Source organism: Myotis lucifugus, unplaced genomic scaffold, assembly GCF_000147115.1.
Source record: "Myotis lucifugus unplaced genomic scaffold, Myoluc2.0 scaffold_41, whole genome shotgun sequence".
NCBI lineage: Eukaryota > Metazoa > Chordata > Mammalia > Chiroptera > Vespertilionidae > Myotis > Myotis lucifugus.
Window position 1 is genome coordinate 2,057,268 of NW_005871089.1, and position 18,143 is coordinate 2,075,410.

Below are 18,143 nucleotides of genomic sequence, written 5' to 3' on the forward strand. Positions count from 1 at the left end.
TACCTTCATAGGGTTGTTATGGTGTTGAATTAGATAAGCCACCTAAAGTGTTTGATTTGCAAAATGCCTGGTATTTGGTCAGTGCTCAGTAGATGTTAGTAGTTCTTTTGATCCTCGCTGCTGTTATTATTAATAATAGAGAAAGCAGTGGAGCTTGTAACACATAACCAGGAGTACGGTACTTCTTGCCCAACACTCACCTGCCAGTGGAATATAGGGGGTGTGGAGGAAGGAAGGATTCAGGGAGCATGGAGTTACGTGTCCCTAATTTTCCTCGGCCAACTTGGGGGTAGTTCAGATTTTAGGTCTTTCCCAAGAGGCATACCATAAGCCAGAGATAAAACAGTGAGAGATAGGACTCATGCAGCTGAGTCTCCTAGTCAACATAGAACAGGACAGTTCTGTGTGTGGATGGCCACCAGGATGAAGGCTGAAGTCAGTGGTGGGAGACAGAAGGGAGTCAGGAAGCGGCGGTAGGGAGGTGCGAGGTGTGGTGTGGAGAAGGGCTGGTTCAGTGCCCTCTCCTCCTGAGCCTTTTGTTCCTCAGCCACATTGAGAATTGGAGTCTTTAAGGGAAGGATTCACCCCTGCCCTGGGGTCACAAAGGCCCCTGGAGTAAGTAATCCTAATGGGAAAGACACTCAGGGTTTGGTCACAGAGTCATTGAAGGGGCAAGAGTAGTCAAGATCATTTGAACCAACACAAACAGAGTTAGGGGCCAGTAACAGAGTCGGAGCTCAGGCCATCAGCAGTCAGGACCCTGAGAGAGGGCAGAACCACACTGGATTATTTCATTCTTGGGTGGAGGTTACTAGGGTCAAGAGACTCAGGCTAGTAGGGACAATGACTCTAAGACTTGGGATGGAAGGAAGACAGACCCCCAGGTCAACTGGACAAACGTCAGATGATGTCACCTGTGAACCTGAGAAGCAGGTGGGCAGAGGAGTCAGAGTGCAGCAAGTGGAAAGAGTGCTGAGCTGAGGCCTGGAACGGAGGTGCCAGTGGGATTATCCGAGCTGGGTGTGAGGTCTCGGACAAGCTGCTTTTTTCTGAGTCTTAATTCCTCATCTGCAAAATGAGGATGGCCATGCACTGGGTCATGGTGTGGGTTACCGGCAGAGCCAGGTGTCCTGAGTGGAACAATTATCACTTGAGCCCAATACGGATCATGCAAAATACTTTCTCTTAATTGGTCACATTTAATGGTATTTGGTCCAGGTCTGTTTCCAGCATGACATAGTGATAACTGCTCACCTTAGGACACTCTTCATACACCTGATCATGGAAACAAGGAACACTGAAATATTGACAGGAAGTAAAAATTCCAAAATCTCTGAAATTTCCCAAAGTCCTACTTAAAATTTCCAGGAACTACTCTTTTATATTAACGCCAAGGAAAAACCACTTAAAGCAGTCAAGAGAACAGAACACTATTTCTTACTCAATATTTTCTTAGTCCTGGTTCCAGAGTGCCCTGCTGGTGGTAGTGCCCTGTGAGAAATCAGTTAGCGTGGCTCTAAATGTGAGTTTTGCTAGGCTGATAACAAAAGCTTATTTGACCAATGAGTTACAAATTCTTTATTATAGGAATTCTCTCAGAATTTTTACTCTGCCCATGTTAATTACAGATTTTCAAGGGGAAGGTATAGTAACCAGACTTTACCACAGAACCTTCTTAAATTTGGGGGGTGTTTTTACAGAGATCTCTTGGCACAAACATTCTTGAGAAAGTTCTTTGGGAAATGCTGCTTTAGAGTTTGCTGGGAACTCCTAGTTCGCCTGAACTTGGCCTTTAGTCATCTCACATCAGGGTGAATGAACTGCATGTCATTCTGCTGTCACTCATAATAACCACATTGCAGCCTAGTGTGATAATTCCGTATGCCTTACATTTGGTATAAGATTTGAATTCATAAAAGACTTTGTATACAATTGACCCTGAAAAACATGGTTTGAAATATGCCGGTTCACTTACTAGTATACAAGGTTTATTTGTGTGTGTTTTTAAAATAGATAGTGTAAATGTATATTCTCTTCCTTATGGTTTTTTTAAAATATGTTTTTATTGATTTCAGAGAGGAAGGAAGAGGGAGAGAGAGATAGAAACATCAATGATGAGAGAGAATCATTGATCATCTGCCTTCCTGTAGGCCACCTAATGGGGATCAAGCCCACAACCCAGGCATGTGTCCTGATGGGAATCTAACCTCAACCTCCTGGTTCATAGGTCAGTGCTCAACCACTGAGCCATGCCAGCTGGGCTTAACAATATTTTCTTTTCTCTAGCTCACTTTATTAAAAGAATTTAGTATATGCTGATAGTATAAAACACAAAATGTGTTAATTGACTGTTTACTTTATTAATAAGGTTTCCAGTCAACAGTGGACTATTCATAGTTTAAGTTTTGGGGGAGTCAACAGTTATACAAGGATTTTCCACTGTGCAGGGTCAGCGGTATTGGGAATGTACTGACGGCCAGCAGTTAGTCAACCCAGATTGAGACAACCTCAGCATTATTTGCTGAGCATTTCTGTATTGCAGCAACTTTCCTTCTCCCAGGCTCTTTCTTTCCTCTTTCCATGGTGACACCACATCCCAGCAAAGGGGACTCTCCTTAGGTCACAAATTATTCCCCCTCGCATAGGTGCCTGATATCACTGATGTTTAAAATGGGTCACCTGACATCCCTGGCCTTGTAATACAGTGCAGCTCACCTTCGATTGAAAGAGACAGACAACACATAAAAGGGAAGATCTGAATAGCCCAGGGACACGCGCTCCTGGACTGTTACTGACATTCCCTGACCTCCCTTATTTACATCGGCTTCTCAGAACCTGAGACTCCGCTGCTGCTGGGGACTGTCCCTCAACTTTAAGTGGAACCAAGAAGTCTAATTACATAGTAATGTAACATACATGAGAAAGTCGTCCTGTTTCAGTTCTCTTTCAACTCCATGCTGCATCCTTTTTTAGTAACATCAAGAAAAAACGTCTCAATTGGGTGCTAGTTATGTCTTTAAGAGTTCTCAAACTGAGCTCCCCTCAATAGTACCTTGCTAGAATTTAATAACATTGTGTGTTTTTTTCATTGTATTTATTTTACTGTGACCCTTTATTGATGGAAAGGGATATGGGTTTTCCATTTCCATAGCAAGATAATATTTCCTTTGAAAATAAAATTTTTAACAGTGTAAACACATAGAAGTCCATTTGATGGCAAAACTGTGAAGATTGGAACTGCTATCATAACAGTCGCCATGTCACCTTCCGAAGTTGACCCAAAATATATGATGACTCATTTTACAGATGAGAAAACTGATACTTGGAGAGGTGAAATAACTGACTGTTATCTGACTGAAATAGCCAGAACAGGGACTAAGTTCTTCTGAATTTCATTATCCTCCTCATTAAATCTGTTGTATCAACCCTTTGAATTAAAACAAAAGGTTAACATCATCTTTTAAAATAGTTTTTCCTCTCCCTACAACATTGTGAAATGATGTTCCAAGAATAGGTTAGAACTAAATAAGGTATTAGGATATTAAAAGCAGTTATGAATATAAAAGCACTAAAATAAATGTCATAGTAATTGCATTCTTAAAAGGTTATAACATAGAAGATAGTTTTTTAATTTAAAATATTTAACCAAAAAACAGCTGAAAAAACTTAAGACCTATTAAAAGAGCAAAGTTGAAAAGAATCTTAAAATATTATAGTTAATTTAATAGGGACCAAAAAAAATTACTTAATACCCTGAAAAGCAGCTTAAACAAATAAAAGCCAGAATCAACAATTGCAAATGTTAATCACAATAACTTAAGGGAAAATTTAGAACTGAGTAAAATGATAACATAAGTTTCTTTTTTGGGTTTTAATGTGGGTTGAATTGAGTTGAAATCAAGCTTGCAGTACATGTAAATGCACCTAAAAATGGTTTTTAAAAATCCATTGCAAGTCACACCATGTGTGGAATTCCGACTGGGAGGGATGGGCTCTGTGGCAGGAACTTGGAGGAAACGTCCCCTACCAGTGGTCGGCAAACTCATTAGCCAACAGAGCCAAATATCAACAGTACAACGATTGAAATTTCTTTTGAGAGCCAAATTTTTTAAACTTAAACTATATAGGTAGGTACACTGTTATTAACTTAATTAGGGTACTCCTAAGGCTTAGGAAGAGCCACACTCAAGGGGCCAAAAGAGCCGCATGTGGCTCTCGAGCCGCAGTTTGCCAACCACGGCCCTAGGCGGCCTGAGTTGAGGGCACTGACTCACTTGCTGAGGTAGAGAGACGGGCGCTGACACCGCGGCGGGCGGGCTGGACAGACTCAGCCTGTGCTGGAGGATGTTTGGTATCAGAACAATCCAGAGAAAAAGGGTCAGAAAAACAATGAAGACGTTTAGTCTAAGAACAGCAGACCAGAATAAGGGTTAGGTTTGTTGTCTCGATGTGCTGTCCTCCTGTTGTAAATTTTGCTGTCCTGTCTGTTTTGCATGATCCTGGGTAAGTAGAAGTCTAAAAACACAAATATATTAGTTGTCTATTGTATGTAATAAATTACCCCAAAACTTGGTGGCTTAAAAGCAGCAATAAATGTGCTCTCCTTCTCGAGAGCACTCCCGTGCCTTCGTCCCCCTCTCCTCCCCCAGGCACGTCCCCTTTGCCTGTCTCCCTCCTAAGCTTCCAGGGCCCGTCTCTGCTTCTGTAGCTTGTTTCCTGAGCCCACGCAGCCCAGCCGGCTCGGCTCACTTCTACCCCCTCTGTAACTTTCTAAATAAACTTTCTCTTATAATTTTATCTCACAAAATGTCTGTGGGTCAGGAGTTGAGAAGTGGCTGGCCAGCAGATGTGCACCTCCCATGAGGAGGCAGGTGCTGGCCGGGCTGCAGTCGTCTGAAGGCTTCACAGGGCTGGAGCGTTTCAAAATGGCTCACTCACGGGGCTGGTACGCGGGTGCTGGCAGGCGCAGGAGGCCTCAGTTGCTCTCCACATGGGCCTTTTCACTGGGCTGCTGAGCATCCTGCGCACTTAGATGGCTTTCCTCAAAGCAGCCAATCAACGAGGAGAGGGAGAAGGTGCAGCCTGCTGGGTGACCTAGTCTCAGGAGTCTTAAACTGCTCCCTTTGCCATTCCCTATTGGTGATGCAGACGAGTCCTGATTCAGTCTGTGGGAACACTACACAGGGGTGTGAATACTAGAAGGCACTGGCCGTTGGGTCCCTTTCGGAGGCTGACTACCACAGCAACAAAGGATGAAAGATCATGAGGAGAGCAGAGAAACCCATGTTTACCTATGGCCAGCCTTACAGGAGGAGGCCTAAGAGACCGACATATGGTAAGCAGCTTAGAAAAGGAGAAGGATGAGGCCAATTGGAAAGAAGATGGGATTGCTTAGACATCCAGTGAGGAATTAGGAGGAGTGTGGCAGAAGTGGGGAAGTTAGAAAGCCCCTTCAGTTCCCTCGGGCTCCCTGAAAACTGATTGCAGAGCTTCAGGCTGGTTTGGGTTCCAAGAAGGTCATCTGGAGCTGCAAGCTTTGGTGCCCTTGCAGATCCTCACAGTGAAGTTGATTAGTGTCCTCAGGTTGGCAAGAGAACAGCGGCTGATAGGGAGAAAGGTAAAGGATGAAGCAGCAAAAATCAAGGGCCGCCTATATGGCTTTGCTTTGGCTTAGGACAAGATTAACACAGTAACAATGATAATAAAAATATTAATAAGCATGATGATAATAATAATAATGGTGTTAGAAACACACAGAGCCCTTTTGCACATAAGGAATATATTATACAGACTTTAGAAAAAGTAGATACTTAAGAGGAAAATAAAAATCTGTAACCCCACTACTCAAAGAATACTACTAAATTTATAGTCTGAGTTTTTCCCAGTGATAGTGCACACATCCCTGTGTGTGTGTGTGTGTAAGGCGTGTGTAAGACGTGTCATGTGGCCGTCACTGCTTCTCTCAGACAGCACTTGTCTTTACCAGCGATCCCTGCTGAGAGTGATTCTGCTCCACAGTCTTTCTCCTTTGCAATGCTGCTCCTCTAAGGAACCTTTTAACACCACCATGTCATTTTAATACCGCAGATATACGGGATATCTGGTTACACGTTGTGGTCCTTTGGAGGTCTGAAAATAATTGTAATATCTAAGTGGTTGTGTTTTTTTTTTTACCTCTGAAGAACAAATGTTTGCCCCCCTTTGACACTGCATGTACTATAGCAACATTTTATAGAGGTTTTGTGGGATCTCAGGATATGAGTGTATAACAAATTGTATAACCCATCCGCCCCCATTACTGAAAATGTGGATTAGTTCAGGTTTTACTTGTTATCGGCAATGTTGCAGCTGACTCCTCACATATGTCCAGGCATCGTTTCTCTCCTGTGCAGGAAGCAGACTGTGTCCTACAACCTCCAGTGTAATCTCCTTTCCCTTTGGTTCAACACCATGACTTTTCTCTTCATTTCTCAGTTCAACTGTTTCTGAGTACCTACCTGGTGCCAGCCAGTCCTGAGTCTGGCACTGGCGCTTCAGGGATGACTGAGAAACTGATTTTATCACAGCCCAATAAAAGGAAGGAGGTAAATGAGGATGAAAAGGAGGCAGGGAACTTGAATACCCAAAGGGGTCTTTAAAATGGGCTAAGGGGGTTCAAAACTGGGATAGGCCACAGCCCAATCCTCCCTGGAGCTCTAGTCAGGGCACATGATCACATGACGTATGATTGTTGCAAACCTCAATTTCCACATCTGTGCAATTGGCTAGCAATACTGACTGCACAGGGATTTTTTTCAAACTTTTTGTTGTTGGGGTTTAGCTTAGATCAGAGAGCATCAGAAGCAATGCTAAATTAGGGCCCATTGACTTCTGAGTATGACATTAATTAAATAAAAATACCTCCAGGAACTCTGGATGGTTTATGCAGAGGAACACTGTGGGTTTATAGTGACATCAAAGTGAGAAAGAAATACAGATTTTTACTGGGAACTGTTTTCCCTCTCACCCCTGAGTAATTCTAATGATATGCATGTAAAATACATTATGGCAAATTCCGTAACAATTTCCGCCTCGGTAATAAATGTTGCATTCTAGTAGAGCAAGAACATCTGCTTAATGATTTCATGTAACTGCTCTGCAAAGCTGCCAGGGGTAGAATTTAGTCAGTTGGATATAGCATCAAGCGGATGGCGTGGGAGAAAAAGACAGTTTGAACCCATATTCGGCCACTAACATAGGGCAAGTGATTTAACTTCTCAAAGCCTCAGTTTCCTCATTTACAAAGTAGAGAAAATAATGATATAGACTGTACCAGGTTGTTTTGAGGATTCCGAAGCAAATGCGTGTTGAGGCTAATGTTAACAACTGGTCCAGAGCCAATACCTGGTGCAGAGCGAACACTCAATAAATTGTAGGAGATGATGATTGTGGGGATTGTGATGATGATGATGGTGGTGATGATAATGATGGTGGTGGTGATGTTATGATGATAGTGATGCTGGTGATGATGATGCTGCTGGTGGTGGTGATGATGATGGAAAAGTGGAAAAAGTATTGCTAATGTGAATCAGGAGCGTTTTTTTCTGGTTGTATTGCAGCTGTAGCTGAGATTCAGTGGCAAGGAAAGAGAATGAAAGAGCAACTTCTTTTTGAACAGCATGAAACACATTCAGCAAAGAGGTAGAGTAGAAAGAAGAGAGGTGTGGGAGGTCGACAGACCTAGAGCACCATTTTGTCTCTGAGCCTCATCAGCTCTGTGATACTGAGTTTTGGTGATCCTCGATTGTCCACCTGTGAAATGGCAGCAGGACCTTCCCCTGAGGTTATAGTGATGATCAAAGGAAATAATGTGAAAGTTGCTATGCTGGGCAGGCCCAGTAAATGTTACTTGTGTTCTTGAAAAGGATATTTGATAAACAGCTTCAGCACTCCAATAGCCTATCCTCTACATTCCATTAATTCCTTGTAATTGCTTATGGTGGTCTCCTTTTCCTCCTGTGTTAAATTCCCATGATTGTGATGGGGCTCACACTGTCCTGGCACCCATCATTGCTTTCAAACAGCATCTGCATGTCTAAACCCTAGCCTTCTTCCACTAGGTTTTGGTCTCTCCCTCAGGAAGCACTCCCAGACTAACCTTACCACCTAGAGCTCCCTTTCTTGGGACTTGCTGAATCACTAATGCTTTACTATGCTAAATGTATATATTTTGTTTACATATGAATGTTTGTGTTTATTTTGTCTCCCTAACAAATTGAAGCTCTTTGAAGTGAAGAATTCTATTATATTTATTTTTTAAATCTCATCTGCTTTTTTTTTTACCCTGATTCCCTCTCCTCCACACACAAAAACAAATTCTTCTTTTTAAAATTTATTGATTTTAGAGAGAGAGGAAGGGAGAAAGAGAAAGAGAAACATTGATTTGTTGTTCCACTTATTTATGCATTCATTGGCTGATTCTTGTATGTGCCCTGACCAGGGATTGAACCTGCAACCTTGGTGTGTTGGGACAGTGCGATGCTCCAAACCAACTGAGCTTCCCGGCCAGGGCCCAAACCAAATTCTTTATAGTATACTAGAGGCCTGGTGCACGAATTCGTGCACTGGTGGGGTCCAGTCGGCCCGCCCCGATGGGGCCAGCTGGGGTGAGGGGCTATGGTTGTTCCGGTCATTCCAGTCATTCTGCCATTCAGTTGCTGGTCTTTTATTATATAGGATAATGATCATTCAATAAATAAAGCTATATTTGGATATCTTTTTTATAAATCATGCTTTTTCTCTTGATGCTTTTTCTTCACTTCACTCCCCATATCATCATATGCCTTCACATATACACAAATACAGCCTTTTGTGTTTATATATTTAGTGACCCACTTGTGCAAATAAATGTGTTACAATGTGGAGCCCAGGACACCGGATACCATTTGAGCCTCAGAATATATTAATCAATTCAGTCATGTCTATGACAGAATGGAGATTTCTCAATATAAATAAATGGACGGTAGCGACCACACTGTATCTTTCCCTGCGAAGTTACTAAGGGGATGGGACAAAAAGGAAACCCCCTCCCCTAACAGCCTTGCTGAGTGGCTGTGTGTGCTCCTTTCCTGAGCCATGAGGTGATCGGACTCTAACGATACTAAAAACTCTGTGTCGCATTCTGCTGTGACTCTGCTGTGTTGCCTGCAGGAGCAGGCTGCCACTCTTCTCTTTCAGTTTTTTTCCTCTTTAATTCAATCTTCAGTTGTACAGACTAGCCCTCGGCTGAGTGATAGTGACCATTTGGGTGTTTCAGTCTGCATCTTATTGTACGACCATGAAAAAACCTTTCCTGTAATTCTCCTGGGAGACAGTTGCACAACCATGGGAGTTAGGAGAGCAAAGGGTACCCTTACTCTGTGTTGCTTGTGGCTTTGCTTTCCCCTTCAGACCAACAGCCAGTCCAGGCCTGTCATTCTCTTCCTCATGTTAACTCATTTGTGCCTATACCACCAGTCTGCCATTGAATAACTATTTGTGATTCGTCCACTATGTGCCAGGTGCCATTCCAGGCCTGGAGGTGGAGCTGTGAGTAAATTGACACTGCCCTGCTCTCCAGGAGCCCACATGCCAGAGGGGAGAGCGGAGGACAGGCCCCACTGGCATTTTTTGATTGGAACTTTTTCAACTCCGAACCTTGGAAAAAGTCCAGTTTCCATGGGTTTATTGAAATGCTGAACCAGACAGTTGCCACTGCTTCCTGGAGATCAGGATTTAACAAGATTCAGCTCCAGGACACAGAGCATTTGACATTATCCTATATAATAAAAGCCTAACATGCAAATCGACCGAATGGTGGAACGACCAGTTGCTATGACACGCACTGATCATCAGGGGGCAGATGCTCAACACAGGAGCTGCCCCCAGCCCCAGGCCAACCAAGGCGGGTGCCAGTGCCCCCCGCCCCCCATCATCCCTTTGGTAGCCCCACAGGTTGGTCCTGATCGCCAGCCAGGCCTAGGGACCCTACCTATGCACAAATTTCGTGCATCGGGCCTCTAGTGATTTATAAAATAAAAAGTTATGGCCCTCTGCAGACATCACATCTGATTTGTTTGCTGTGTTCCCTAGAGGCAGTGTGGTGTTGTGGAAAGCAAGCAATACGAAACTCTGAGGGTTCACTCACTTAACGCTCACTGGGCCTCAGATTCCTCATCTATAAAACGAGGAGGTTGGATAATACCCATGATTCCCTCCAGCTCTTCAGCCCAATGACTCCAGTCCTACAAGATGAGGATTCTTTCCCTGAAGAGCTGTTTGCCTTATGTGAGCAGAAAGGCAGCGCCAGGGGATCTGAGAAAAACCAAGTCTCAGTTATGATGTGTCGCCATGAAAACATTGGCTGCCCTCTGGACGCAACTCTGCTGGTGCTGTGGCCCAGAGTTAAATTTAGATAAAAATCAGTTAGTAGCTAAAAATATTACCAGCTTTCCTGACAGGTTGTATCCATCATCGTGGGAGGAAAAACAAGGAACTGGCTGCCTGGCGACAGGCAGGGGCGGGCTGAGTGTCAGCTCAGGCCTCCGCTGGAAACTCGCTGACTTTGAACAGCCAGCGCCTTTTTCTGGGAAGGCTGAGGCAGACCTGGGAGGCTTTGGCCTGAAGAAAGTTCAAGTTGGAGAGAAAGGTGGCTGGGCCTGTGGGTGACCCACACTGCCCATAACTTCTAGAAGGTTCTTTTAGGAAATCCTGTTCAGAGTGAAACCTGGAAACCTTCCTTTGCTGCCTCCTTAACAACTTCCCTTACAAGGATTCTTTAGCAAAAGGCATATGTTAGTTGAGTGGAAAGGCGAAGGTTGAGTTGATGTCACCTCCGGTGAGCTGCCACGTGGGCAGAGAAACGTGGGCCTGAGTTAGAGCTGCAGCTCTGCGCAGATGACTGTGGCCCTGCTTTTCTGAGCCTCGCATTGTGAAATTGAGGTAATGCCACTTCGTTGACAAGGCTGAGTTAATGATTACATGAGATGATATGTGCAAAATTTGGTGCTCAGCATGTTGTAAATGCTCCGTCAGTATTCAGCATCATTGCTAGTATTACTCTGCCCTCCTGGGCTATCTGAGCAGTGGCTGCAGTACCCCTTGGGTGTACCCATGAGAAGGACTCATAGTGAGTGGAGTCATGAAGACTCAGTTTCAGCCTGCCCGCCCCCCCCCCCCCCCCCCACACACACACTAACTATAGGACCAAATTTATCTCTCTGAATCTTAGCTCTTCACTTCTCAAAATGGGGTTGACAACCACTATGCAAAGTTATTGGAAAAATTTCCTAAGGGCCTGGTATTTAAAACCCCGGATAGGTATTCAGTGAACACAAGGAATGATGCATGTGTGGTCAATAAAGGAGGCTCTAAAGTTAGACTGACTTACTAAAATCCAGGCTTGATCGGTTATTAGTTGGGAAGCCTTAGGAAAGTGGTTTCACAATTCTGAACTTCAGTTTCTTCTTCTGGAAAATGGAAATAATAATAGTATCAGCTGTTTAGAGTTACGGTGAGGATCACATGACCACACATGTGACTCCGTTATCCCAATGCCTGGCACCCAGTCAAGCCCTCAGGGACTGTTAGCGCTTTCCTTCCTGCCTGCTCAGTTCTCCTGGGTCCCAGCTGCTGAGAGCAGCCCTGCACTGAGTTTCTTCTGCCCTAAAATACTGTTTTATAAACCCACTCACTTTTTCTCACTTTCTCTCCTTGTCTCTGCTGCGGCTGTCAGTTCCATTGCTCTTCTGGCTGCCAAGAGTCAGAGAGAGGCTAATTTGGTGAGTAACTTAAAAGGAAGCAGACATCAGTTGAGACATCAGTGATCTGAATGCACAGACACTAACTTGCCTGGTTACCTGGAATCACTGCACCCTCACCTTGCCGAGTGGGGAGGCAGGTCCTATTCCAGGGGTCCTCAAACTACGGCCCGCGGGCCACATGCAAATACAAATATTGTATTTGTTCCCGTTTTGATTTTTTACTTCAAAATAAGATATGTGCAGTGTGCATAGGAATTTGTTCATAGTTTTTTTTAAACTATAGTCCGGCCCTCCAACGGTCTGAGGGATAGTGAACTGGCCCCCTGTTTAAAAAGTTTGAGGACCCCTGTACCTATTCATTTGCTCTCCCACCTGTGCCTCTCCTAGAGCACAGAGAATTGAGCTCATTTCTCTGCTCAGGCCTTTGGCCAGCAAAGCTGTTTGTCTCCCCCTCCAGCTTTCTGCTACAGTCATTTAGACAGAGTTGATTGGTTTTTCTGAAGTGGTGTTTGGGCATCTTCCCCAGCCACCTAGGTGTTTGGCCTGTGAGGGTGATGGAGCTCCTCCTGGCTTTGAGGAAGCAGCTCTGAAATCTCCAACTGGGACAGGCCAAGATAATCTAGGTGTGGACACATGCACACTTGGTTTCATCTGAAGAGAGTCAGGTCTCCGGCGGCCAGCTCACCGGGAAGAAATGTGGCTTTGCCTCTGAAATCCACATTAGCGGAGCCCCCGCGTTATCAGCCTCAGCTGGCTCCCATGCAGAGCGGATTAGCTTTATGAAGTGATTGTCTGCAAACACACTTACTAAATGCAAAATCCTGCTGTGGTTCCACAGGCACCGCGGGCTGGGTGAACTGCAGACGCTTGCTCTAGAGGGGATTGCTCTGATGCGCCTGGCTCCTGAGGCACACCGGGCAGGCGATGATGAAAATTTATGCTTTGGTGTTGGCCCTCCACTAATCAGCTGTGGGACCTGGGAAGGGTTTACAGCTTCACACAAAACACCTCGGCCCCATCTCTGGGGTTCTTTGTGCAGGGGTGGGCAGCATCTCTAGCATTTGGATGCACAAATAGCTGATATCAAATCTCAGCTCTTTTCTAATGAGCAAACTATGTGACATTAGTTATTTATCCCTTGATCTTGGCCCTCCCTCTCTGTAATACTGAGATAATAAGATTCTGTTTGTCGGGTTTTTGCAAGAAGAAGACACCAAGTTGGGATTACATGTGCAAGGATATTATTAGGGGAAATGGGTAGCCAAGGAGAATGGTCAGACAGCAATGCAGGTCTGTCCTCCACTGAAGGAGCAGGGGAGGAAGATTGGGGGAAGAGTCCCAGATTTCCAAGGAGGGTTCAGCAAGGCCATGTGGGGGAGCCCTGGAGTCAAAGTAGGCTTCAGAGGAGTATCCTGAGAGCAGACTTGCCTCATACCCTTGCTGGCTTCAGTTATTGCCCTGGAGAGTTCAGCTCAGTGCAGTGCTGCAGCAGAGATGGATTTCAGAGCCCAGCAGCTAGGGCCCTGGTCAGTTACATTGCCTGTAGTGGGAGGTCTGCAAAGGACAACATTCTCATGTGTGCCACAAATACCTACACTACAAGGTGTCTGTGAGGATAAGAGATCAGTGATGTAGAGATCTTATTTTAAGGATGTGTACGTGTGCATGGATATATATATATATACACACACACACACATACACACACACACACACACACACACACGGCTTTAGAATGTAGAGGGAAGAACACCAGGCTTGAAGTCAGGGGGTCTGAGGGAAGAAAAGGCCCAATTCAAGGATCTTCAAATTACTGCCTTAATCTAATTCTCCCTACAAATCCTGGGAAGTTGGGCACCTGAAGTCTCAAAGTTAGAATGCAGCCTGAGATTTGAATCCCAGTTCAAGTTTTGTGATGTTAACATATTATGATCCAGTGGTTGCCACAAGGTTAAAGTAGGTATCGTTATCCCTGATGGCAGCTGTTTTGTTTTGTCCACGCTGTGTAATCACGAAAGGCTCTCAGTAAATATTGGAGTGCATACCGTTAGCTTGGTGTCCAGTGTAGCTCATCCAGATTCTATGAGTACTCCCCCTTCCCCCCAGGCCTCTCTAACAGCGGTGCTCCTATGGGAGCCAGATGCTTGGTTGAGAAGGACATCCTCCCTCTTTGCTGGCCACAAGGTCATGGTGGAGAGAGCCACTGTACATTGTGCTTTCTGCCTGAAGAAGCAGGGTGTAATGCAAGCTTTTGCCACTCAACGCAAGAAGAGCATGAATGTCCTTCCTCTGGAATCTCCGGACTGAGAGGACACAGGGAGGACTGTACTGAGGCCTGGTCTCAGTTTAGGCATAATCTGTGGGGTGGGCCCCAGCCAACCCAAAGACCCCTGGGTACTGTCCTTGTGAAAGGACCGTTAATGTGTCATGGAAATGGAGAACTGGCCGTCAAGACTCCAAACAGCTGCCCTAGCCGGCTTGGCTCAGTAGATAGAGCGTCAGCCTGCGGACTGAAGGGTCCCAGGTTTGATTCCGGCAAAGGGCACATGCCTGGGTTGCGGGCTCGATCCCCAGTAGGGGGCATGCAGGAGGCAGCCGATCAAAGATTCTCTCTCATCATTGATGTTTCTCTCTCTCCCCTCTCCCTTCCTCTCTGAAATCAATAAAGAAATATATTTTTTTAAAAAAAACTCCAAACAGCTGCCTATTTTAGTTTGCTATTTCTGGTGTGTGGGCCTCACAGATTTGAGCTTTCTCACCCTCCACATGCTCTAATTAGGATGAGCCTTTGTTTTTTCTTGGCTAGGAGCCTTGTCATTCTGGCATCTACAATGTTGGACAGGAAAAATATGGATTTGAGTGGCTGGCAACTAGTACAGTGCAGGAGGGCAGTGCTATTAGGAGACATTCCCATGGCATCAATGTGGGTGTTTTTATTTTCCCAAGAACCAGGCAGAACAAGGGTACTAGGGGCTGTGGCTCTCTTTGAGAACACATATTATGTCTGGTTCACATTTTACTCAGTGCTATTTCTCTCTCCATGGAGGTAACATTTTGTATCAAACACCTGATTTTTAAGGTGGTACCAAGCTTTTCTTTCTTGCAGGCTTAGTAGATGCTTGTTGGAAAAGTGTGGACTAAGGCTCTGGCTTCTTCCTGCCTCCTCTCTCCCACCATTTGGTTCTTTTTCTTGCCTGTCTCTTTTATGACAAATATGTGGAACTCAGAGAATGAGTAAGACGCAACCTCTGCCCTCAAGAAACTCACAACCTCCCAGCCTATTTTAGTTGCAGTTTAGTTGATGAAAATATTTAAAGAGAGACCGTTTTTAAGATTTAGAATTCACATTATGGAGGACAGTGTGATAAGATACATCCAGCAAACAGGAAGCCAGAGCAGTATATCAACAAACAGAACAGTCATAAACTGAGAACTTAGTTAGCTCTTTTCCACAAAGTAGTCCAAAGCATGTTCACATGGATCATATTTCTTTATGACATACAAGTGTAAAACAGGGAGAGATATCTTTCTTGTAAACAGGGAAACAGAGTTAAAGGACTTTTTCAAAATCCTAGCTTTGAAACCAACACGTGATTTCTCCACAACCTTCCTCTGGGAGGTATGTGCCTTTCTAAGTAAACAGGTCCTAGACGCTTTGGGGATTATATATTTGAACCATCTGGCACATTTCCTGGGTGTTTACTAAACATCCAGTAGAATTAGTAGCTCTCATTTTGATCATTATTTTCACCATCATTCTTGTTATTTGTCAATCCCTAGCTCTGGGGCAGCTGGTGCAAGGTTATCTCTCGGGATCCATGGAGAATCCCTGAGGATGGACATTGGCCAAGTCGATGGCCAACTGCTGGCCCATCAGAGCAAGTGACGCAGCAGGCAAGGTCTGACCCAAGCCCTGACAATAGCTTCCCTGTCTCCAGTTCTCTAAAATTAAGCCCTTGGCATCATCTTGATTTGTTGTTGAATAGATTTGTGGCCCTCACAACTCTCAGAAATTGGCAGATATGGTAGATGGTGTAAGGAAGATGTATATCTTCATGGAAGCTATGCTGTTCTTCTGGGCCAAGGCAAAGTTATGTTACAAATCCGTTTCTTTTTGAAGCTGCACATTCAGAACTCGAATGTGGCTAAGTGACAGACTGGAACAGATGGGCCAGGGCTGCGCTGGATGTTAGAAAGCCCTCCTTCTTGAGCAGAATTAATGTGCTCGAGTCCTGGGAGGGTGAGAGCACTCTTGGCATGCAGCTGTCCTGTGTGACTTGCTGCACTCATCTGTGAAACATGTTGGATCTGAGAAATGAGTCTTGGATCCTGGGTCATGTTAGCGTCAGAGTCATCTTTTATTAATTAAATGAGACAATATACGTGAGGTGCATAGAGCAGGGCCTGGCACATAGCTCACGTTCGGTACATACAGGCACTTATCAACACCAGTGTCTTCTTTTAGTTGATGGCTCTATGCTTAAATCAATGTTTTGGGGTTCAGAGATGGTACTTCAATGAAACAGAACCTCCCACTCTGTTTAGGACTTGAAAAAAGTACCCCCCTCTCTCAGCTCCATGAGGAGTTTTGTATGATCCTCATCCCTTAGAACCTAGACTCCCAGGATGGCAAGTAGATTTAATCTGGAGCTATGGATCTGGCTAAACCTTTTTTAGAATAATGCTGGGATTTATTTCAGAGGAAAAGGGTATGGTGATTGCTTAATGATATCTATGATGGGATTGGGAGAGGGGTGGGAAGGCACGTATGCCATGTTTTTACCATCTCTAATTAAACGAGGGAACTTCAAGCTTGACCTCCTCCATGAAGATGAGCGTGTGGCTCATTTGTGAGGCCATTGCCATTCTGGCAAGCAGCTAGACCTGAACAGCTGTTTATCTTCCTGGTCATGTTCCTGATTTCTGGCTGTTTGCTTTTAACAAGAGGTCAGTGATCGAGGGCTCCTCCACATCTGCAGGGAGTTTCCTGCAGAATTAGGATGTGTAAAATAAGCCACGGGATCAAAGCCCCAAGCAGATGCTGGCGATTGTTTCCCACTTGAGATCATTCTTCTTCTAGAAGGGCATGGGATTGGGTTGCAAGGGAACGATGTGGAAGATCAAACCTCGGGTTGGACTGCAACAAAGCACAATCAGTAAAAAAATTAAAACAAGTCTCCAATTGGGGAGAAATCACCTCAGTGGATGGCCTTTCAGTTATAATCCATTAGGGAAATAACGTGATGGCTGCCATGCCCCCAACATATGTGAGACACACATGTATGCACACTCTCTCTCTCCTACAAATGCTTATGTTTCTAGGACTTATTTACTCAATTAAGTGATTTAGGGCAATTGGTTTTCAACTTTTAATAGTAACACATTTTTCAGCTTTGGTCTGAGTGGTGATGGTCTAATGAGCTACATGGAAACAAGTGGTATTTCATACATATATTAATTAATGTCCTTTATTACAAGTTTGTAATATTTTGTTAAATCTGAAATTCATTTTCCATTTAAACATAAATTTAAATTCAAGTTACTGAAATATTAGAATTTCTAATTAGCAATGTTTAAAGCAAGGAACCATATATTTTGTCATGTTAACATTTAAGGAAAAAAGTAAAGTGGTAATTTGAATGTGATTGTTTTTCACAGTGGTGTTACCACCTATCCTATCTAATAAAAGAGAAACATGGTAATTAGCCGTACCTCCGCTACCCTTCCCATTGGCTCATCAGGGCGATATGCAAATTAACTGCCAGCCAAGATGGCGGCTGGCAGCCAGGCAGCTTGAAGAGAACATGAGACTTGCTTGCTTCAGTGACGGAGGACTCCAACGTTCCCCACCTGCCGCTGCCGGCCTCTGAGCTTGCAGTTTGAAACATTGTTACAAAAATAAAAGCTAAACAAAACCCCAAAAACCTGCTTTCAGCTAGCCAGGCTTCAGCCAGCAGGACCGCAACATTGTTTCAATTATAGAACCCAAACAAACCAGATACCTGCTTTCAGCAGCCGAGGCCTAAGAGCTGGAGCCAAGCCTCAGAGCTAAAGCTGGCCCAGAATAAAAAAAAAGAAAAAGAAAAAAAGGAGTGGTTGGGAGCTTCAGTCACCCACCAGCCTGAAAACAGCCCTCAGCCCCTCACCCAGACTGGCCAGGCACCCCAGTGGGGACCCCCACCCTGAAGGGTGTGTGACCAGCTGCAAACAGCCATCATCCCCTCACTCAGGCTGGCCAGGCACCCCAGTGGGGACCCCCACCCTGAAGGGTGTGTGACCAGCTGCAAACAGCCATCATCCCCTCATCCAGGCTGGCCAGGCACCCCAGTAGGGACCCCCACCCTGATCCAGGACACCCTTCAGG

At 44.7% G+C, this 18,143-nt stretch overlaps 1 protein-coding gene across 2 annotated transcripts in view; it reads left to right on the top strand.

Annotated features, from left to right (window-relative positions):
* THSD4 (thrombospondin type 1 domain containing 4) overlaps nucleotides 1-18,143 on the top strand; it is a 558,652-nt gene that overhangs the window by 170,657 nt on the left and 369,852 nt on the right. The window contains exon 1 of one of the 2 annotated variants that reach the window (XM_023753089.1): nucleotides 15,600-15,678. The exons of the other annotated variant lie outside the window; for it this stretch is intronic. The gene's annotated coding sequence lies outside the window, so the exon portion shown is untranslated. Of the gene's footprint in view, nucleotides 1-15,599; nucleotides 15,679-18,143 lie in introns of those variants that run through there. 2 annotated transcript variants of the gene reach the window in all.